At 46.8% G+C, this 24,053-nt stretch overlaps 1 pseudogene; it reads left to right on the top strand.

Annotated features, from left to right (window-relative positions):
• Nucleotides 1–22,310: 22,310 nt before the first annotated feature.
• LOC125757818 (uncharacterized) lies at nt 22,311–23,440 on the top strand (annotated as a pseudogene).
• Nucleotides 23,441–24,053: the final 613 nt, after the last annotated feature.

The following is a 24,053-nucleotide window of genomic DNA, read 5'->3' as shown; positions in this document are numbered from 1 at the left end:
GTCCAGATTCTCGGCTGTCGGCGAGTCCCGGAGCAGCCTCCATGCTTTATTTTGTTTTTTGCGCGCGTTTCGACACTCAGTGTTCCACCATGGTACACGTCGTTTGCCGGGCAGTCCAGCTGTTTGTGGATACACTTCATTGCGGCATCAATCAAAAAAGCTGTAAAGTAGTCTACAGCTTCATCTATGCTTAAAGCACGCATGTTGGTCCAACTTAAGAGAGCCATTTTACGAAACTGTTCCCAATCGGCTTTGTCAATTTGCCATTTGGGAACCTGTGGAGGACATTCATTAACTATTGGGGTGCTCAGAACTATAGGAAAATGGTCACTTCCATAGGGATTATTAATGACTTTCCATGTTAGAAGGGGCAGAAGTGATGGAGATGTGATGCTGAGGTCTATGGACGAGTAGGTATTGTTCGCAAGGCTATAGTATGTTGGTTCTTTTTTATTCAAGAGACACGTGCCAGAAGAGAAAAGGAACTGTTCAATTAGACGACCTCGCGCATCGCAGCGGGAGTCACCCCATAGACAGCTATGCGCATTAAAGTCCCCAAGTACAAGGTAAGGTTCAGGGAGCTCATCTATTAAAGACTGAAATTCATGTTTTTGCAGTTGGTAATGTGGAGGTATATATAGAGAGCAAATGGTGACGAGTTTGTTCAAAAGAACCGCTCGAACAGCCACTGCCTCAAGGGAAGTTCGAAGTGGTAAATGTGTGCATGCTACTCCTTGATTAACTATAACCGCTACACCCCCGGATGGCGCAATGGCATCATCCCGGTCCTTCCGGAAAATAATGTAGCTGCGTAGAAAGTTTGTGTGTTTGGATTTTAAGTGTGTTTCTTGTACACACAGCACCTTTGGTGTATGTTTGTGTAAGAGTTCTTGAACATCGTCGAGATTCCTAAGCAGTCCTCTCACGTTCCATTGTATAATTTGTGCTTCCATATTGGATGTCAAGTAGTGCTGTGTGTACGAGAAGGAAGTGGGTGTTGTTTAGGTCGAAATTTAGAGCTCAAGCAGCAGGGCCATCGTCGGGCCCCATTATCGGCTTTTTGGTTTTCTTAGCGCGCTCCAGGGAGCTACGCCGCTCTTTCGGTACCAGAGGCACCGGAGTTGTGTCCATTGCCTCGTTTGAGGCACTGGACGCCCGCGTACGCGAGCTGCTGGCTTGTTTGTCCGACCTCGCCTGGCGAGGCGTGGTCGTGAGACCAGACGACCCTGGAGTCGCCGGGATCTCTGGCTTGGCAGGTGGGGACTTCGCCTGGTGTGACGAAGTCTTGGACGCCACCGAGCCGGAGGGCGATGTGCTCTCCTTGGCCTCTACGGTGCCGAAGCTTGTAGTGGCCGCCGGTGTGGTCAGATTCAGAGTAGGCGGGGCAGCCTTCGCTGCTCCCACCATGGGGGCGGGTGGCGTTTCCCTCGGCACGCTGCGAGTGGTCCGGGCAAACGCGATAGGCCGTTGTGGTGCTGCCCCCCGTCGCACCACTTCGGCAAAAGATGTTCTTGCTGGAAATGACGATGAAACTCGCTGTCGTGCTTCGCGGAACGTTACGTTTTCGTTTACTTTTATCGTGAGTATTTCTTTCTCTTTCTTCCAGGCCGGGCAGGCCCTGGAGTACGCAGGGTGATCACCTTCACAGTTCGCGCAGTGAGTCCCATCGCCGGCGCAGTCATCAACAGAATGACCCGTCGTTCCGCATTTTGCACAGGTGAGCTGCCCTCGGCAGCTTTGAGACGCGTGACCAAATCTTTGACATTTAAAGCATCGCCGCGGGTTTGGTATGAAAGGTCGTACAGGAAGCTTGACGTAGCCGGTTTCAATGTTTTCGGGTAGTGTGCTGGAGGCAAAAGTAAGTATCAAATGCTTGGTCAGTATTTCGGTGTTGTCGCGCCTTATCTTGATCCTTTGGACATGAGTGACATTTGAATCTTTCCATCCATCTAGTAGTTCTTCCTCGCTGAGGCCAATCAGGTCCTCATCGGACACTACACCTTTGACAGTGTTCATGGTCCTGTGCGCGCTCACAGAGACGGGGATGTTTCCAAACACGACTAGATGTGACAAATTATTGTACTGTTCCTTGTCTTTTAATTCGAGGAGTAGGTCCCCGCTTGCCATCCTTGTGGCCTTATATCCCGTTCCTATGGTGTCTTTCAGGCACTTAGCAACAAGAAAAGGTGAAATGGCTCTAGCTTTTTCAGATGATCGTTCACAGTGAACCACGTGGTATTTCGGAAAATTGTTGTTGTTTTTGGGCCAAAAGAATTGAGATGCATCGGTGCGTACCCTTTTCGGGGCACGATCGGTGGAAGAGGGGTTCGAGGGTCCCATGGAAAAAGTCGCTTGTTCGGCAACGGCGCCTACCACCCACCACGGAGCCCAACAGGGGGACGTGGCAGAACATGCGAAAAGTCTGCGCAACGCCAGCAGTACGCCGTCACTATAACCTAATATGGTCTACCCAAGGTTGGGAGCCACACACGGTTAACCCTTGCCGCCAGGAAAAATCGGAAGTAACGAGAAGGGAGAAGTAGACAGGAAAGTTTAAAAGTGAGAGAGAAAGACGAAGATGAGGCGAGAGAGAGAGAGACAGGAAAAGGCGACTGCCGGTTTCCCCTGGGTGGGTCAGCCCAGGGGTGCCGTCTACGTGAAGCCGGGGCCAAAGGGGTGTGTTGCCTCTGCCGGGGGGCCTTAAAGGTCCAATCACCCGGCGTCGGCTCAACCCCCAGGATCCCCTTTTCCCCGGACACGGCAATGCCACGCACGGCTAGGCGTGGGAGGGGTCGAAGCCCCCCGTTAGCTCGGGTCCGTGGTGTCGCTACACACCAAACGCCTGTTCCCAGGCGCCCCTGCGGGGGAAAAAAGCTAAACTTGAAGCAATTATTTCGGGCAAACGGCGGGGGAATAAACATACTATGACGATGTCGAGAAATTTCATTGTGTTTAATTTCAAAGTATTGGTCGTGATTTATTTTTATCTTGTTGTGTATAATTTCATAGAGGTACTTCAATCGTTCGTAAAGCTCATAAAGAAGAATATTAACCCCACTGACGCGGGCCTCCCCGATGCTACCATGAGGGAGGGCAGACAGGGAATAATCCTCACCACTGCTTCAAAAGAATCATCCGGCAAGCTGGAGAAGATTCTTCGAGCGAGAAACGAATTCCAACAGCTAAAAGTGAACAAACCGAAACAGAACAGGTTTAACATCAAGGTAGTTGGGGTTGATGAGGAGTTGGCAAACGATGCTCTCCCGGAACGACTAATAGCACAAAACAACCTTACGTGCAATCCTGAAGACATTCTGATCAACAAATCATGGAAGGGCAGGCAAGGAACAACTTTGGTCCTCGCCCTTACCAAGGCAGGACTAACGGCACTCAAGGGAAGGAAGCAAATTAACATTGGTTGGAGTAGATGTCTTTTATTTGACCACATTTCGCTTCCTCGTTGCTCAAGGTGTGCACAACACGGGCATACACGCTTCGACTGTCAGAGCCCCATTCGCTGCACCAACTGCGGCCGAGGAGGCCATAGGCAGGATGAATGCCACGATGAACCATTCAGCTGAGTCTGTGAGGGAGAGGGCCGCCGAGGCGACAAAAATCATTCTATGATGTCCTGGCAATGTCCCGTCTACCAGGACAACTTGGAATTCGAAAAAAGGAAAATCCTGGCTCGACTAGACTGGCGCGCCAGGCATCAACCTAATTTGTTATTCCCTTTACATACCCTACATCAACTTTTCCTACAATACAACATGGCCCCACACGTCGAACGGAACACCATCTCTCACCTCACTCCACATAATTCAAGCTAACTCGGCCCACTGTATGAGAGCAAATGAGGCAGTAAACATACAACAGCACACAACACAACACGATATTTCAATAATACAGGAACCATACTACTTTAAACACAAGGTCATTGGATCCCCCATTAAGCATAAAATAATCGCAGAATTACAAATAATCCAGGCAAACTTAGGCAGGGCATTTAAAGCAAATCAGTCAATACACAATTTTCAACAAGAAGAAGAATTCGACATATCTGTACTCCAAGAACCATATTCGCTCAACAACAAAGTCATAGGATTTCCACTAAAGCATAAAGTTATAGCCAACAACAAAGACCCAAAGACAGCAATCATAATACACAAAGAAAACATAACCCCTTTCCCAATTATTATAGAACAAAAACTAATAGCAGTCAAGATAAAGAAAGGTGAAAGAGAATTGTTAATTATCAACTGCTACTGTCCTCCGAATGAAAACGTCGAGCCGGCAATGTCAGCAATAGGAAACATATTACAGAAATTTACAGACATTAACACGATAATAATGGGCGACTTCAACTCAAAACATCAAATTTGGGGAAGCACGGAGACAGATGAGAAAGGTGAAAAAGTATTAGAATTCATAGTTTTACACAACCTGACATTATTAAATGCAAAAGAGTCACCTCCGACATTTAAAACAAGTAGGGCGAGGGGTTGGATTGACCTCACCATATGTGACACAAACCTAAACCAGGATATTAAAAGCTGGGAAGTACTTAAAACCTAAAATCACAGCGATCATAGATACATTAAAGTTGTTATTAAAAACGAAGAACCTCCAGAGGAATACGGCCTAATGTTAAAAGGTCAAACAAAAGTCATGGAAAAGTTGCAAATTGATCCCTGGTTTCAGGAAGTCCAGGCGAAAATAAACACGAAGGAAAGTATTGAAGAAATAGTAAATACGCTATACGAGAAAATCGAGAAACTTAAGAAGGAATTCAGTAAAAAGAAAAAACCTTCTAAACAAAAACCGAATACTTGGTGGTCAAGAGACCTAGAAAGTGAAAGGAAGAGAGTCAGAGCACTACGAAGGAGGTATCAAAAGGCAAAAGGGGATATCAGAGAACAATACAAAAAGGAATATTATAAAGAACATGACATGTATAACAACATGATAGAACAGGCTAAAAACAACAGTTGGAAAACTCTATGTACTAAGGCTACGAAAAATTCATTCATCCTACCGTATAAAATTGCACGAAATAAAATGAAAACCAAGGTTACGTTTAGAAGTATCACAAAAGAAAATGGAGCAGTAACAAAGACTCTTCAGGAAACAATAGAACACATCCTAGAAAAAAATATACCCTAACTGGATAGAAAATGACGAGTCAGGACACAGTCAAATACGATCAAGTAACGACACAATAAACAATAACAAACAGGGAGGAAATTGGCCATCGGAAACAGAAATGAGAGAAAGAAACTTACCCAGTGATGACCTTCCATTTACGGAGATTGAAGTAACGCAGGTAGTAAAAAATCTTAGAAAAGATGTAACCCCCGGACCAGACAACCTAAAAACTAACCTCATACAAGTGATGTATGAAAGGCATAAGACTTTCTTTGTCAATCTTTTTAATGCATGCTTAAAGCACGGACATTTTCCTCAAAGATGGAAAGAATCTAAAATTATATTGATTCCAAAAGGGAACGGAGAAGACAAATCCGAGGAAAACAAATACCGCGAAATAGCTATAAACTCGATTCTGGGAAAAATATTAGAAAAACTCAGAAAAGATAGAAACTATTATTTCTTGTTTAAAAATCACCATTTTAACAAAAAACAATTTGGATTCACCCATGGGACATCAACAACCACGGCAATGGAAGAAATAATGAAACGAATAAACCAAGCGAAAATTGATAAGCTAAACAGCATGCTAATAGCACTAAATATTAAGAACGCATTCAATTCCATAAAACCCGAAGTAGTTATTCAGAAATTGGTAGAATATAAGTGTCCCAATAACGTAATAAAACTGGCGGACAATATTCTACGGGAAAGGAAAATAATCTATGAAAAAGACGGAGTAACAATTAAGAAAACACTAACATCAGGTTCCCTACAGGGATCACCTCTAAGTCCACTTTGTTGGTATATAACAATAGGCGACCTATTAGAAACTCAGCCTCAAGAAGGAGTACACATCCAAGGCTCTGCGGACGATGTGGTGTTACACATAAAGTTCCGCTCAAGAAAAGAGGTGGAGGAAAAAGCTACGAAGGCACTAACACTAATAAATCAGTGGGCGCATCAAAAAGGAATAATCCTGAATAAAGAAAAATTGGAATATATTGTTACGGTTCGATTGAGGTTAACTGCGTTTATTTACAGATGAAGTCAGGCAATGATAGGTGGTGATGGCGTCCATAGGTAGAACCAGCCGAACCTCTTCTTTCTCTTCTCTCGTGGCTCATACCCTGACCCGGCTCATACCGTAGCACTCCCCGGTTCACAGACGAAGCCCGCTGGGCGAGTCAGAATCACTGGCGAAGTGCGGGATGGAACTTCTTGAGGCGAGCAACATGTGCCAACTGTGTCCGACTAGACCGACGACCAGCTGACGTCAGACGTGCCACCACGTAGGTCAAGTCACTCAAGCGATCTACTACAACGAATGGGCCAGCATACTGGGATAAAAATTTCTGGCATAAACCACATTTGCGTTGGGGGGTCCACAACCATACAGTCACCCTTTTCGAATGAAACATCGTCGCGGCGTCGATCATACCGCTGCTTGGATCGGTCTTGCGATGCCAGTGTGCGCAGACGAGCGATTTGGCGGGCTTCTTCAGCACGGCACAATGTTTGGGCGACTGAGTCGTCCGTATGAAGCGCAAATGGGAGTATTGTATCGAGGCAACTGCGCGGAGATCGAGCGTAGAGGAGGTAAAAGGAGTGAAGTCTGTGGTCTCGTGCTTCGCTGTATTATAAGCATAGGTTATAAATGGCAAGATATCATCCCAGTTCTTGTGTTTCGATGATACGTACATAGCCAGCATATTAGTTAGGGTGCGGTTGGTACGCTCGACAAGCCCGTTTGTCTGAGGATGATATGGCGTTGAGTGGCGGAACTGCGAAGTGCAAAGGCGAAGCAATTCTTCCACAGTGTCGGCGACGAATTGGCGACCACGGTCACTAATGATTACACGAGGCGGTCCATGGCGAAGAACAACGGAGCGTAACAGGAAGGAAGCTACGGACGCGGCTGTGGAGGATGGTATCGCAGCAGTTTCCGCATATCGGGTGAGGTGATCGACACACACTATGACCCAGCGGTTGTTGTTCGAAGATTGCGGAAACGGTCCTAGCAGGTCGATACCAACTTGCTCGAAAGGCGTAGTGGGCGGCGCTACAGGATGAAGAAGTCCGTGTGGAGCGCTGGTGGGTCGCTTGTGGCGCTGGCACTTGTCGCAGCTCGAGACGTATTGTTTCGTACATGTTCGCATTTTAGGCCAGTAAAACCGCTCCTGCATTCGGTGTAAAGTGCGAATGAATCCAAGATGGCCTGACGTCGGATCATCATGCATGACACGTAGAACGTCGCGTCGCAGACTGTCGGGAACAACCAATAAATACCGCGCACCATGACCCGAGTAATTTATCTTGTATAACAGTCCATCTCGAAGGCAATATCGACCACTGCCCTTAGGACTGCGAGCGTCGGCGAACAATGGATCCAAACATAAATCATTGGTCTGTTCCCGCTGGAAGATGGTGACGTCAGGAAACGTGTGAGAGAGAGCCGCAAAGCAGATGTCGGAGGTGTCGGCATTATCTTCCGTTGTTGACAAAGGAAGACGAGATAGGCAATCCGCATCGGAATGACGCCTGCCACTTTTGTATGAAACATTAAAGTCAAATTCCTGGAGCCGCAAAGCCCAGCGCGCAAGGCGTCCAGAAGGGTCTCGGAGGTTAACGAGCCAACACAGGGAATGATGGTCAGTTACAATCGTGAACGGACGCCCATACAGGTAACAACGAAACTTCTGAACAGAAAATACAGCTGCCAAGCATTCTTGCTCTGTCACAGTATAATTAATTTCTGCCTTGCTCAGAGAACGACTCGTATAGGCGACCACATGCTCTTCATCATTATGACGCTGAACGAGCACGCCTCCGATGCCAATACCGCTTGCGTCACAGTGCACTTCCGTATGCGCAGATGGATCGAAGTGACGAAGGAGAGGTTCTGACGTCAGCCGAAATTTTAGTTGAGAGAATGCAGCATCACATTCAGATGTCCATTCGAATGTGCTGTCCTTTCGCAAGAGGCTGTTCAATGGATACACGATGTCTGCAAATTTCGGCACAAAGCGCCGAAAGTAAGAACATAGCCCTAGGAAGCTGCGGAGTTCCTTTACAGACTTTGGTGGCTTAAAGGTGCTGACTGCTTCAATTTTTCGAGGGTCGGGCCTGACACCATCTTTGTCGACCAGATGGCCGAGGACCAATGCCTGTCGTTCACCAAAGCGGCACTTCTTTGAGTTCAAAACCAAGCCAGCCTTTTCGACACAGTCCAGAACGAGGCTTAAGCGGGCGTTATGCTCGTCGAATGTGCGTCCAAAAATAACCACGTCGTCCAGATAGCACAAACAGACTTCCCATTTAAGACCGCGAAGAATTGAATCCATAAATCTTTCAAAAGTTGCGGGAGCATTGCAAAGCCCAAACGGCATAACATTAAATTGATACAGTCCATCAGGCGTCACAAATGCGGTCTTTTCCTTGTCAGCAGGGTGCATAGGGATCTGCCAATACCCTGATCTTAGGTCAAGTGACGAAAAGTAAGAAGCTGAGTGCAGGCAGTCAATGACGTCGTCGATCCGAGGCAGCGGATACACATCCTTTTTAGTCAGGGCGTTCAATCGTCTATAATCGACGCAGAACCTCCAAGAGCCGTCCTTCTTCTTAACCAAAATGACAGGCGCTGCCCACGGGCTGCACGACTCTTCAATAACGCCTTTGTGCAGCATATCCTGAACTTGATCAGCAATGACTTTCCGTTCCGATGCCGACACCCGGTAGGGTTTTTGTCGAACCGGATGAGCAGAGCCTGTATCAATCCTGTGTCGGGCTCGAGAACACGGTAAGGACAGTCGCTCCTCCTTTTCGCCAAAGTCAAACACGGACGCATGTCGTTCTAATAGCTGAACCAGCGTTTGTTGCTCATATGACCGTAGCATCTTGCTGACCATGCTCAAAATGTGTGTCTCGTAGGAGCAACTGCGTTTGGAAATCGTTGAGTGTTTGTCACTTTTTTCGTCGTCGATGGCAGCAATAGAACTCTCCGTGGCATCATCGAGCAGTGCGAGCTTCATTCCTCGAGGAAGAATAATCGGCACTTGCGAACAGTTGAACACCCACAGAAACGTTGTTCCATTATCAATCAATACCACGCAACGAGGTACTATTATGTCTTTCTTTGCACATGTAGCCGTGAGAGGTTGAACGACGGCATCAAAGGATGTCACGGCAGCAACTGAAGAACATACGGCAATTGACTTCATGGACCATGGTGGTACTGTGAGCTCTTCGGAAACAATCAGTGTGTCTTCCGCAGGCGTCGGCTCGTCAAAGAGATCAGGAACAATGTCACCACTAACAGAAAGCTCACCGGTACCACAGTCGACGAAAGCACCACACTCTTGGATGAAGTAAATGCCGAGAATAACATCGTGCTTACACCGCTGCAGAACCAAAAACTCAGTTGGGAACACCGTTCCTGCTAGCAGCACGTTAACGGTGCAGACTCCTACAGGTTGAAGTACGTCACCGCCGACGCCACGAAATCTAGTAGAATCCTGACAGGGAAACATAACTTTGCGACCAATGCGACCCTTGAACGAAACACTCATGACTGCAATCGTCGCACCGGTGTCCACTAAAGCTGCTGCACTTAGTCCATCTATTGAAACGTGTATCCTGTTCTTAAACATGGTAACTGGTGGAGGCATATGAGTCGAGTCCTTTTGTGCGACCTCACCTCCATTGGTCGCGCCGGCTAGTTTCCCTGCGGTGGCGGTGACGACAGCCGCCGTCGAGGTGAAGGCGAGCGACGCGGTCGGGCAGATGGAGGTGTCAAGCTGCGATCAGAAGCGGGAGAGCTACCACGCCTGTTCTCCTGTCGCGGGGTGCTCCTGGGATAGGCGGACCAGGGATCGTTGTAAGCGTTGCCGCCACGAGGAAATGCTGACGGTGGCTCGTATCGCGATGTCGCCTCACTCCGCCGACGACAGAATCGAGCTATGTGTCCGGCAGCACCACAACTATAGCACACAGGAGGTGGGCGATATACATTATACTGCTGGAAAGCATCGCCCCGACGCGGTGGCACAAGTGTATATTCGTTTGAGCCCTGATAGCTCGCGGCCGGCTGACGAGGGTAACTGAAGCGGCGCTCGTACCTTGAGTCTTGGTAGTGATTGCGCTGCGGCCTCGGTAGTGCGCCAGAACCGTAGTTGTGCTCCTCGACGCCCGCTGCAGCAATGGAAACTTGATGTGGAGCGGGAACCGACATAGGTGCAGCTTCACAAGGCGTCGCGCGAGCGTGTCGACAAAGTTCTTCACGTACGACCTCGCGTATTGTAGACGCAAGATCAAAAGGTGCGTAGTCGTCAACACTCGCTACTGTGGTCACATTCGGTAGTCGGCCAAATTTCGGAACGATACGCCGCATCTTCAGTGTCTCAAATGTACGACAGTGCCGTATGACGTCGGCTACTGTAGCAATGCTGTCTTTGCCGATGAGGAATTGATAAACGTCCTCTGCGATTCCTTTTAACAGGTGGCCGACTTTGTCCTCTTCAGACATGCAAGGGTTGACGGTCTTGCACAGCTTCAATATAGCTTCAATGTACATCGTGCATGTTTCGCCTGGTACCTGGGCTCTTTGCAGCAGCGTTTGTTCGGCTTGCTTCCTCTTTGCCACGGAGTCCCCAAAACACTCTTTTACTTCCGACACGAAGCGATCCCACGTCGTGAGGATGTCCTCATGGTTCTCATACCATGTTAGCGCCGTGTCCGTCAAGAAAAACACCACGTTAGTCAGCTGAGTTTCCGCGTCCCAACGGTAGTAATTGCTCACCCGTTTGTAGTGTGTGAGCCACTCGTCCACGTCCTCGCCAGATTTGCCTCCGAAGGTACGAGGCTCTATCAGATGCTGACGCTGCCAAGGGCCAGCTGCGACCGAAGCAGGTAGCAAAGGTGCTGCTGGAACTGGTGCTGTGGCTGCAGCTGAGTTGTTCCGGGTTCCGTCTTCACCGCGAGACATGTCGACCTCCAGTGGTAACGGGGGCAGTCCAGCAATGCGGCGGCTTCGGCGTAGATCAGGCGGTTGCAGAACCGTGTTGCTTGATTCGATACCCAGCACCTCCACCACAAAACTGTTACGGTTCGATTGAGGTTAACTGCGTTTATTTACAGATGAAGTCAGGCAATGATAGGTGGTGATGGCGTCCATAGGTAGAACCAGCCGAACCTCTTCTTTCTCTTCTCTCGTGGCTCATACCCTGACCCGGCTCATACCGTAGCAATATGATAATCGGAAAGCAGTACATTAGTCACCAACCCCAAATAAAAATAGGACAGGATAAAATCAAAATAGTAAAACGAAATGAAAATTCTAGGGGTGGTCTTGGACACAAAACTAACATTCCTCCCACATCTAAAATACTTAAAAAGAAAAGTAGACGAAGTCACTTATAACTTAAGTCGTACAATAAAAGACGACAAATATACAAATAGGAACACACTGCAGTTAATATATAAAAGGGGTATAGAACGAATGGTTACATGCGCCTCCCCAGCATGGTATAGCCGAAAAACCATTTTTATTAAAAAATTGAAATCAATTCAAAGATTACCTTTATTATTAATAACTAAATCATTCAAAACAACATCAAATCTTTCACTCAACATATTGGCAAACATTCCACCTCTCCGTCTGACAATCGAAAAAGAAAACGAATTACACTTCATACTTAAGAAAGGAAAGAACTTCACATGGCAACAGAAAGTATAAACCGAAAACGAAATAATGAAGAAACATGACCATTGGCAAGATCATCCAGCAAATAAAGTTACCATACCGTTTGGAACAACAGAGGAAGAAGTAGACTTCAAAATATACACATACGGATCAAAGAACGAAAAAGAAACAGGCGCGGCATTTATAATACTAAACAAAGATAACCAAATCCAAACAGTGAAAAAATATAAACTTCCAGAACACAGCAGTAATTACGAGGCTGAGATCATTGCAATCCAGAAAGCAATAGAACATATCTTACCCCTACAGGCTTCCGTTAAATACCAGCTTTTTACAGACAGCCAATTCGCACTTCTGGCAATAAAAAACACAGATAACGTAAATCCACTTCTTTGTAACACCAGGAAAACCTTAAGCAAAGCACAAAGCAAAGATATTAAACTGACCTACGTAAAAGCACACAGTGGGAATATAAGGAACACATTAGCGGATGAATGCGCAAAAGAAGCGAGCAAAGATGGAGAAGAAATATTCACTCCCATAACAAAAAGTTATAACAAAAGAATTAAGGAAAAAGTTAAATGACGAGTAGAATGAATTATGGAAAAAAGAAGGCAAGCATAGCTATACATTTACACGGTTAAAAAATACAAATTTCATTCCGCCACACTTTCCAACTAATTACTACACATCACAGGCAATAACAGGACATGGAAGATTTCGACTCTACTTCACACGATTCGGAATACTACAACAAGCGACATGTTATTGTTCAAAAATAATAGAAAGTTTTGACCACTACTTACAGCAATGTCCCATCGTAACAAACGAAAGAAAGGAACTAAAAAGAATTTTAGGACAAAACCTGCAAAATAGAAAGCCAGAAATAATCAAACAAAACGAAACAATGAAAATACTTGAAGCAATGGTGGAAAAGATTAACGAGGCCATCCTACAGTGCTGAAAATTGAAGACAGACAAAAGAACTTGTAAAACTGCAAATGACAACAAATAGTGTTTGTCATGGGAAATGGCTCAAAAGACCGATATTGGAGAGGATACCTCGGCTCTCATTTCCCATGGGCACTGAAAACTACACATATACAGAAACAACACAAGAAGAGAGAACTAACAGCTTTAACACATTATTCGAAAATCAAGAGGTTCAAAACAATCACACAGCTCCAAGACAACACTCCCTTTAACATAAATGAACCATTTACTAAGACAATACAATCTGAAGAGATGGCAATTAAGACACAGTTTATCTCATGCCATCAAAAAAAAAAAAAGACCTCAAGAATGAACGGGCCGACCGGCGGACTCGAGGCCTAGAAGATCACCGGACAAGGACGAAGAAACAACCTCCTCAAGACAAGGAGAAGAGTGAAGACCACAGACATCATTACAGTTAAATTAAGAAAAACTTGGCAGTGGGCTAGTTGGTTAAACATTATCGATGATTTTTGCGCAAACTTTACAAAAAGTGACTGACATGTGCCGTTTGTGTGCTCTTTCTCTGTTTCCAGTCACTTTTTGTAAAGTTTGCGCAAAAATCATCGATAAAGTTAAATTAAATTTAAATGCTTGACTCTATGTCAACTAAACTATTACAGCTTATCAAATATTTCGATCATTTTGAAAATAACCAATAAATGCCCGTTGACTAGCTGGCCCGTTCCCCGACTCGTGGTTTCCTGGTGGTAGTCTTCTCATCTCACTCACTTCCTAACCCTACAACTATCCAACATTTTTTTCTCCCTTCCCTTCTTTTCTCTCTACCCTACCACACTTTCCTTCTTTCCTCCTTTCCCAATCCATCTAACTCTTCAACTCTTCCCCTTTATCCTCATCCTATCTCTATCCCATCCCCTTCCTTACCTGCGATACATTGGTGGTGCAGGTGGGCCCCCAGGCCCTTCTCACATTCTGTCCCAGTGTAGCCGAATGGTGCAACCATGTTGAGCTAAATTTGGCGAAACTCGCCAAATTTTGTTGAAAACGCTCTGAAAACATTCCCGGTGTCACAAAAAGAGCAGCCTTGTTCTTTCCAGTGCAAGAAGTGCACAAACGAGCAATTACAAAAAACCGAGGTTTCAGTGATGTAAACAGCCTCTTGGCGGCCATTACTCGAAGAACGCCCAAAACTCGATAAAAAACTAAATCTGTGGCTGATTTCGGCTGGATTCCGGTGCTAGGAGAGTCCTGGAAACTGCCCGAAGACAGGATAACCACTTAACGCCTAAATCCAGGGCGAAACGACAGAAAATCAGCGTTTTCCCGACCGTACTGAGTGCAGTTTCCCGCCAAAACGTGGGCGCGGCCATCTTGGATTGAGAACAGTTTTTCACGAAAAGTGTAATAACTCCTGAACCAATCGTCCCAGGAAGATAAAATTGGTACCATTGTGTTCAGAAAAAAAAACGCTAATAGTGATAAAAAAGTGCGGTGCATCTACGTTGCCCTGAACACCAAAAACCGGCACCCCCTTACTCCAGTGTACCAGAAGGGGGTAGTGTGCTCTCTGCCCTATGCTACGCAGGTGGCGCTCTGAAGCCGCTCATGGGCATTTATTCATAAAGGTACAGGTTGGCACAGGGTCAAGCAGGAGTGCAGGGAACATTTGTGGCTAAAGGGAAAAGTGGCAGGGCAGATGACGCTCCTTGGTTTTGTATACTTGTGGACAGGAGCAAAAGCCAGAGAGGAAAACCAAGAAATGGTGGAGTGCATAGCAAATGATATTGATGAACTGGGAAAAGAGTGCGAGATAATTATACTGGGAGATATGAACGTGCACATAGAGGATATGGATGGGTATACTGACTCAACAGGCAAAATGCTGATGGATATGTGTGAAAGGCATGATTTAATCATTTGCAACCGTACTGAGAAGTGTGAGGGGCAGATAACATGCGAGGTAGGAGGGCTACAGTCGACGATAGATTACGCACTGATGTCACACAGGATGTATGATAGGCTAAGGGCAATGAACATAGATGAATATGGCGCCAGAAGCCTAGCTAGTGATCACAAACGTATCAAGCTGAGTTTTGGAAGAGAAATGAAAATGGGAAGGAGGCAAGATGAGCAACCACAGGGGAACTTTTATTCAGAAAGGCAAATAGAAATAGCAACTAAACAAACTGAGAAAGTAATCACCGAGGATACTAAAGCAGCGTGGACGTACACAAAACTAACTAGACTGTTTCAGCTAGAACTTGCTAAAGTACGAGTCAAGTCGACCGGGAAAAAGAGACACAAACCCAAGAGCTGGTGGGACGAGGAAGTTAAGAGGGCCATAGTAAAACGTCAGGAAGCCTCCAAGGAACACAGATACGCTAAGCGGAGGGGTGAACCGGAAGATGATGTCGAAAGAAAATGGGATAACTTCTTAAGCTGTAGAAGGGAAGCATCCCATCTTATCAGTGAAAAGATTAGAAGAAAGGGGGCCCAGTGGTTGGGAGAAGTAAACAAGAAGGATAGGAAGGCAGCTGCAAAGTTCTGGAACCATCTCAACTCCCTGAGTAACAAGACAAGCCTAGAGCAGAGGTTTATAACTACAGCTCAAGATGTCAGGCTAGAAGGGGATGAGGCAATGGAATATATAAGAACAATGATGACAGAAAAATTGAAAAAACAAGGAAGCGCCACATGCACCCTGACAGACAAGGTTAGAGCAAGTAGCGCAGTGGCTCCATTTGGACAACGAGAGTGGGAACGGGCAGAGAAGAGAGTTCCTAGTAGCACATCAACAGGCCCTGACGGCATCCCAATTATGCTCATAAAGAAATTGGGTCCAAAGTCTAAGCACACATTAAGAGAGGCAGCGAGCAAAACAATAATGGATGATGAAGTCCCCGATGGGTGGAAACTAAGCAGGATGAGCATGATCTATAAAGGAAAGGGGGACAAAGCAGACATAAACAACTACCGCCCTATAACAGTGACATCAGTGGTTTACAGGCTGGTGATGCAAATTATAAAGGAAAGGCTGCAGGCATAGGCTGAGGATGAGGGGGTGCTGGGGGAACTGCAAAACGGGTTCCGGAAACAAAGGAGGTTGAAGGACAATCTGTTCTCATTGACGCAGTGCACTGAAATTGCAGAAAAAGAACACAGACCCCTGTGGCTGGCATTTCTGGATATCAAGGGAGCCTACGATAGTGTGATTCAACAGGACTTGTGGGAAATACTGGACACACTAGATGTGGAAGATGGAATAACTAATCTCTTAAAGGATATCTATAAAGGTAACAAGGTAGTTATAAAATGGGAAAAGCAGGTATCCAAGTCTATAGAGATACAACGAGGACTTAGACAGGGGTGTCCCCTGTCAGCCTTGTTATTTATGCTGTACCTAAGAGGATTAGAAGCCAAATTAGAAGAGAGTGGACTTGGCTTCAGCATCTCTTTTGTCAAGCAAGGAAAACGCATTGATCAGTCATTACCAGCATGATGATGATGATGATGATATGTGGTGTTTATTGGCGCAAGGGCCAATTGATGGCCAAAGAGCGCCAGTTCATGGGACAAAGGATGGGAACAATGGTTGCGCTAAGTAGCTGTATAGGGGCTTTAAAATTCCTCGCGCTAAAGGCGGGTAAAACACATATATATATATATATATTAAAATCATGAGAGTGACGTGAAATATGTGTAGTGGAATGAATGACAAGTGGTCGCAACAATAAAACTGAAGATATGACATCAGCACAAATGCCTCGTCAATGCCCTTGAGTCCAAGGGCCGCGAGGCAAGTGCTGTCTTTAATGTATTCCCCGCAGCAGCGACCTCCGCTTAGAGGCCGTGCTACGTTTCACCTTGATATATGACATGAAAACTCTGTACATCGTTTAAAAAAGCAGACAGTGACTGATATGTAAAAAGCGGGTCCCTACCGATGAACATTGAAGGATGAAGTGGAAATTGCTGTCGGTAGGGTAATGAAAAGTGTTTTTTTCTGATAGCATCGAGTTCCTTGCACTGGATGAGGACGTGAAGGACAGTGAGTGGCTGCCCACATCTATCGCACAAAGGTGGTTCGCCACCGGACAGAAGGTGTGTGTGTGTACTGTACGTGTGACCCATCCTAAGTCTGCAGAGTGTAACTTCTGTGTGGTGTGATTTTGATATTGGCGGCCAATTACCTAGATGCGGTTTGACAACGTGTAGCTTATTTCGTGTATGCATATCCCATGTGGTCTGCCAAAAGGCTCTAAGCTTTCTTTTCAGGAAGTGTTTTAAGTCTAGTGGGGGAATAGCTAAGGATGTATTGTGACTGTTTTCGTGGGCGGATGCTGCTAGCTGGTCCGCCAACACGTTGCCTTGAATCTCGCGGTGCCCTGGCACCCAGCACACTACGACATGTTGTTCGAGTGCGTAGATCGTGCTTAAGCGAGAATACAGCGAGACAAAGACGGGGTTTCTGTGTCTTTTCAGAGTTTTTAAAGCTTTTACCACGCTTAGAGAATCTGTGTAAATCACTGCCTTTTGTAGTTTTAATTGTTGAATGTGTTTAACGGCCGCAAGTATCGCGTAAGCTTCTGCCGTGAAGATACTTGATTCAGGGTGTAGAATACCGGAATCCGTAAAGGATGGCCCAACGGCTGCGTAAGACACAGAAGTATTGGACTTTGAGGCGTCTGTAAAGAATTCTGCACAAGTGTATTTGTGTTGTAGTTCAAGGAAGTATGTACGGATATGTGCAATAGGCGCGTGTTTCGTTACTTCCATGAAAGAAAGATCGCAGTCTATAAGCTGCCACCGCCACGGCGGTAGTTGTGCAGCGGGAGTAAATAGACAGTGTTCGGAAAGTGGCACACCCGTTTCCTCAGCTAAGCCCCTCACACGAAGTGAGTAGGGCTGTCGCACCGAAGGACGGTGGTCGAAAAGGGCAGAACTAGATATATCATTAATTGTGGGGTGTGAGGGGTGTTCGTTGTCTGCGTTCACTTTGAGATAGTATAGAAACGACATGTAAGATCGCTGCAGGTGGAGCGACCACTCGTTCGATTCGACGTAGAGACTTTCCACGGGGCTGGTGCGAAAAGCACCCGTAGAAAGACGAATGCCCGAGTGGTGGACAGGGTCAAGGATCTTCAACGCGCTTGGTGTCGCAGACTGATATATTATCGCCCCATAATCTAGGCGCGTGCGTATGAGGCTTTTATAAAGATTCATCAGACACTTCTTGTCACTACCCCACGTAGTGCGTGACAATACCTTTAGAATATTCATGGTTTTTATGCACTTGTTCTTTATATACTTTATGTGTGATATGAAGCTTAGTTTCGTGTCTAGAATTACGCCGAGGAATTTATACTCCGTTTTCACAGGTAGCCGCTGACCATGCAGATCAATGTCTGGATCGGGATGTAGGCCTCTCTTTCTTGAGAATAATACGCAAGTACTTTTTTGCGGGTTAAGGCTGAACCCGTTCTCATCTGCCCATTTGGTTACCTTGTTTAAACCAAGTTGCACCTGCCGCTCGCACATTGAAAGGTTGCAAGATTTATAACCGATCTGCACGTCGTCGACATATGTGCAATAAAACATATTCCGTGGAATACACAGACGTAGGGAATTCATTTTTATAATAAAAAGTGTGCAACTCAGGACACCACCTTGCGGCACTCCAGTTTCCTGGACAAATGTTCGGGACAAGACATTACCCACTCGAACACGGAACGTGCGATTGGACAAATAGCTTTCGATTATGGTCAACATCTTTCCTCGGACACCCTAAGTGGGATAGGTCTCTTAATATTCCAAAGCGCCATGTGGTGTCGTAGGCCTTTTCCATATCGAGGAACACCGAAAGGAAGAATTGCTTGTGAACAAAAGCGTCGCGAATTTGTGCCTCGATACGGATAAGGTGGTCAGAGGTAGATCTACCCTCTCGAAAACCGCACTGGTATGGGTCAAGTGATTTGTTTGCTTCGAGGAAATGTATAAGTCGGCGGTTTATCATCTTTTCAAAAAGTTTACACAGGCAGCTTGTTAGTGCAATGGGCCTGTAGCTCGCAACGGAGGATGGGTCCTTGCCCTGTTTTAAAATAGGAATAATAATGGCTTCTTTCCAGGCCGAGGGGATCCTCACCGGAAAACCAAACAGCATTATATAGGGAAAGGAGGGTTTTTTGTGTTTCAAATGGCAGGTGTTTCAACATTTCATACACAACACGGTCGGAGCCTGGGGCGGAATTATTGCAGCAATTAAGCGATGCTTGTAGCTCAGCTATGCAGAAAGGTTCATTGTATGCTTCGTGTTTTGTGGATTTACGCTCTAGTTTCTCTTTTTCGATTCTTGTTTTGTATCGTTGGAAAGCTTCCGTGTAATGTGACGAGCTCGACACCTGTTCGAAGTGTGCACCTAGGAAGTTCGCCTGGTCTTCCAAGCTGTCACCTTGTGTGTTTACTAGGGGAAGTGAATGTGCTTGTCGGCCTGCTACCCTACTAACCATATTCCAGACTTTAGCCTCCTGTGTATATGAGTTAATTCCCGATAAAAATTTCTGCCAACTTTGTCTTCTTGCCTGTCGGCGAGTTCTCCTGCCTTGTGACTTTATGTTTTTAAAACTGTCCAGATTCTCGGCTGTCGGCGAGTCCCGAAGCAGCCTCCATGCTTTATTTTGTTTTTTGCGCGCGTTTCGACACTCGGTGTTCCACCATGGCACACGTCGTTTGCCGGGCAGTCCAGCTGTTTGTGGGATACATTTCGTTGCGGCATCAATCAAAAAAGCTGTAAAGTAGTCGACAGCTTCATCTATGCTTAAAGCACGCATGTTGGTCCAACTTAAGAGAGCCATTTTACGAAACTGTTCCCAATCGGCTTTGTCAATTTGCCATTTGGGAACCTGTGGAGGACATACATTGACTATTGGGGTGCTCAGAACTATAGGAAAATGGTCACTTCCATAGGGATTATTAATGACTTTCCATGTTAGAAGGGGCAGAAGTGATGGAGATGTGATGCTGAGGTCTATGGACGAGTAGGTATTGTTCGCAAGGCTATAGTATGTTGGCTCTTTTTTATTCAAGACACACGTGCCGGAAGAGAAAAGGAACTGTTCAATTAGACGACCTCGCGCATCGCAGCGGGAGTCACCCCATAGACAGCTATGCGCATTAAAGTCCCCAAGTACAAGGTAAGGTTCAGGGAGCTCATCTATTAAAGACTGAAATTCATGTTTTTGCAGTTGGTAATGTGGAGGTATATAGAGAGAGCAAATGGTGACGAGTTTGTTCAAAAGAACCGCTCGAACAGCCACTGCCTCAAGGGAAGTTCGAAGTGGTAAATGTGTGCATGCTACTCCTTGATTAACTATAACGGCTACACCCCCGGATGGCGCGATGGCATCATCCCGGTCCTTCCGGAAAATAATGTAGCTGCGTAGAAAGTTCGTGTGTTTGGATTTTAAGTGTGTTTCTTGTACACACAGCACCTTTGGTGTATGTTTGTGTAAGAGTTCTTGGACATCGTCGAGATTTCTAAGCAGTCCTCTCACGTTCCATTGTATAATTTGTGCTTCCATATTGGATGTCAGGTAGTGCTGTGTGTACGAGAAGAAGTGGGTGTTGTTTAGGTCGAGATTTAGAGCTCAAGTAGCAGGGCCGTCGTCGGGCCCCATTATCGGCTTTTTGGTTTTCTTGGCGCGCTCCAGGGAGCTACGCCGCTCTTTCGGTACCAGAGGCACCGGAGTTGTGTCCATTGCCTCGTTTGAGGCACTGGACGCCCGCGTATGCGAGCTGCTGGCTTGTTTGTCCGACCTCGCCTGGCGAGGCGTGGTCGTGAGACCCGACGACCCTGGAGTCGCCGGCATCTCTGGCTTGGCAGGTGGGGACTTCGCCTGGTGTGACGAAGTCTTGGACGCCACCGAGCCGGAGGGCGATGTGCTCTCCTTGGCCTCTACGGTGCCGGAGCTTGTAGTGGCCGCCGGTGTGGTCAGATTCAGAGTAGGCGGGGCAGCCTTCGCTGCTCCCACCATGGGGGCGGGTGGCGTTTGCCTCGGCACGCTGCGAGTGGTCCGGGCAAACGCGATAGGCCGTTGTGGTGCTGCCCCCCGTCGCACCACTTCGGCAAAAGACGTTCTTGCTGGAAATGACGATGAAACTCGCTGTCGTGCTTCGCGGAACGTTATGTTTTCTTTTACTTTGATCGTGAGTATTTCTTTCTCTTTCTTCCAGGCCGGGCAGGCCCTGGAGTACGCAGGGTGATCACCTTCACAGTTCGCGCAGTGAGTCCCATCGCCAGCGCAGTCATCAACAGAATGACCCGTCGTTCCGCATTTTGCACAGGTGAGCTGCCCTCGGCAGCTTTGAGACGCGTGACCAAATCTTTGACATTTAAAGCATCGCCGCGGGTTTGGTATGAAAGGTCGTACAGCAAGCTTGACGTAGCCGGTTTCTATGGCCTCGGGTAGTGTGCTGGAGGCAAAAGTAAGTATCAAATGCTTGGTCAGTATTTCGGTGTTGTCGCGCCTTATCATGATCCTTTGGACATGAGTGACATTTGAATCTTTCCATCCATCTAATAGTTCTTCCTCGCTGAGGCCAATCAGGTCCTCATCGGAGACTACACCTTTGACAGTGTTCATGGTCCGGTGCGCGCTCACAGAGACGGGGATGTTTCCAAACGCGACTAGATGTGACAGATTAATGTACTGTTCCTTGTCTTTTAATTCGAGGAGTAGGTCCCCGCTTGCCATCCTTGTGGCCTTATAACCCGTTCCTATGGTGTCTTTCAAGCACTTAGCAACAAGAAAAGGTGAAATGGCTCTAGCTTTTTCAGATGATTGTTCACAGTGAATTACGTGGTATTTCGGAAAAGTGTCGTTGTTTTTGGGCCAAAAGAATTCAGATGCATCGGTGCGTACCCTTTTTGGGGCATGATCGGTGGAAGAGGGGTTCAAGGGTCCCATGGAAAAAGTCGCTTGTTCGGCAACGGCGCCTACCACCCACCACGGAGCCCAACAGGGGGACGTGGCAGAACATGTGAAAAGTCTGCGCAACGCCAGCAGTACGCCGTCACTATAACCTAATATGGTCTACCCAAGGTTGGGAGCCACACACGGTTAACCCTTGCCGCCAGGAAAAATCGGAAGTAACGAGAAGGGAGAAGTAGACAGGAAAGTTTAAAAGTGAGAGAAAAAGACGAAGATGAGGCGAGAGAGAGAGACAGGAAAAGGCGACTGCCGGTTTCCCCTGGGTGGGTCAGCCCAGGGGTGCCGTCTACGTGAAGCCGGGGCCAAAGGGGTGTGTTGCCTCTGCCGGGGGGCCTTAAAGGTCCAATCACCCGGCGTCGGCTCAACCCCCAGGATCCCCTTTTCCCCGGACACGGCAATGCCATGCACGGCTAGGCGTGGGAGGGGGTCGAAACCCCCCCGTTAGCTCGGGTCCGTGGTGTCGCTACACACCAAACGCCTGCTTGCGCAGACGCCCCTGCGGGAAGTCATTACCAGCATTGATGTATGCAGATGATATAGTATTAATAGCCGACAATAAGGAAGATTTGCAGGTATTGATAGCCATCTGCGGTAATGAGGGAGATAGATTAAATTTGAAGTTCAGTTAGGAAAAATCGGCAGTCATTAGTTTTAATGATAACCAAGGCAGTGAGCATAGGATACAGGAGGTCACGCTGGAAATAGTGGATAAATACAAATATCTTGGTGTATGGATAAGCAACGGGGCTGAGTATCTAAAGGAGCACGAAAGATACGTGGCGACTAAAGGTAACAGGAATGCAGCTGTAATGAAAAATAGGGCACTGTGGAATTACAATAGGTATGAATGATGCTGTGAGAGGGATTTGGAAAGGGGTCATGGTTCCTGGTCTGACGTTCGGCAATGCGGTCTTGTGTATGAGATCAGAGGTTCAAGCAAGATTAGAAGTTAAGCAACGTGGCATATGTAGGCTGGCTTTGGGAGCACACGGGAATACACCAAATCAGGGGGTACAAGGTGACATGGGATGGGCATCATTTGAGGGCAGGGAGGCTAGCAGCAAGATAAAATTTGAGGAGCGATTGAGAGAAATGGGGGAGGAGCGTTGGGCTAGGAAAGTTTTCAGCTACTTGTACATGAGGAATGTCGATACAAAATGGAGGAAGCGGACCAGAAAATTGACAAGTAAATACTTAGAAAACGGCAGGAGACCGAACCAAAGGGAACTATCCGTTAAGAAGAAGGTGAAAGAAACTTGAGAGGGACATGTGGAAAATAGGGATGAGTACGTAATCAGCACTGGAGACCTACCGAAGTTTCAAGCAGGAAATTGCGAAGGAAAAGATCTACGACAATTCTCGGGGTAGTTCTCTGTTGGTAGAGGCCAGGACGGGAGTATTGCGGACCAAGACGTACCGAGCCAAATACGAAGGAATAGACACGTTATGTAGTGCGTGTGGAGAGGAGGAGGAAACGGCTGAACACTTGATACTGGTCTGTAAAGGTCTTCACCCTATAGTTCAAGAAAATGATGCAGAATTGTTCAAAGCATTGGGGTTTAGGGACAGTAAATTTAAAATAGACTTTAAGCGGGTAGAAATAACTAGGAGGAGATTATTTGATTGGTGGCTACAATCAAGGCGCGAGTGAAAATTCCTTCACCTACGGAGGAAGTGCTAGTACATACATAGTGCTCGTATTTAACTGTATTACGGCTAGGTGGCGTGAGCCGCCGCCCGATCTAAAGGGTACAGCCTTATTCATCCATCCATCCATGTCGCCGGCACCGGGAGCCGCTAGGGGCGCTGCAGCAGTTTCCTCTTGAAGTTTCGCGTGCTCTTATCCTTCTGCCGCTGCCGCTGTCTTGCTGCACACGTGATAAACGAGGCGGGAAGTCGATTGCTTTTTGGTGTTATTGAGAGGTTCAGTGGTTTGCATCAACAACAACCGCGGTATTCGTTTTTCGCTGACGTGCTCATGCTAAGGTATGCTAAGCAAGCATGCCTACTAGCGGCACAATCACAGTATCGCATCTGGATGCCAAACTGGTCACAGCCGTGTTAGAGTGTAGCCGTGTGAAGGGCGTCTTTTACACGTCCCTCAAGACCAAGAAAGAAGAATACATCGGTGAGGAACCTGGCGCGAGGATAAGAAGCTTGACGGAACGTGTGCAGTGTGCGAATTGCGTTTTGTGCTGCGTTAGGTAATCAGGGACTACATTCATATAATTGATGGCAAAGAGATGGCATTCCTCGTGGTAGAC

The sequence above is a fragment of the Rhipicephalus sanguineus genome, chromosome 3, assembly GCF_013339695.2.
Source record: "Rhipicephalus sanguineus isolate Rsan-2018 chromosome 3, BIME_Rsan_1.4, whole genome shotgun sequence".
Lineage (NCBI taxonomy): Eukaryota > Metazoa > Arthropoda > Arachnida > Ixodida > Ixodidae > Rhipicephalus > Rhipicephalus sanguineus.
Note: the sequence above shows the minus strand (reverse complement) of the source record. Positions and strands in the feature narration are given on the sequence as shown.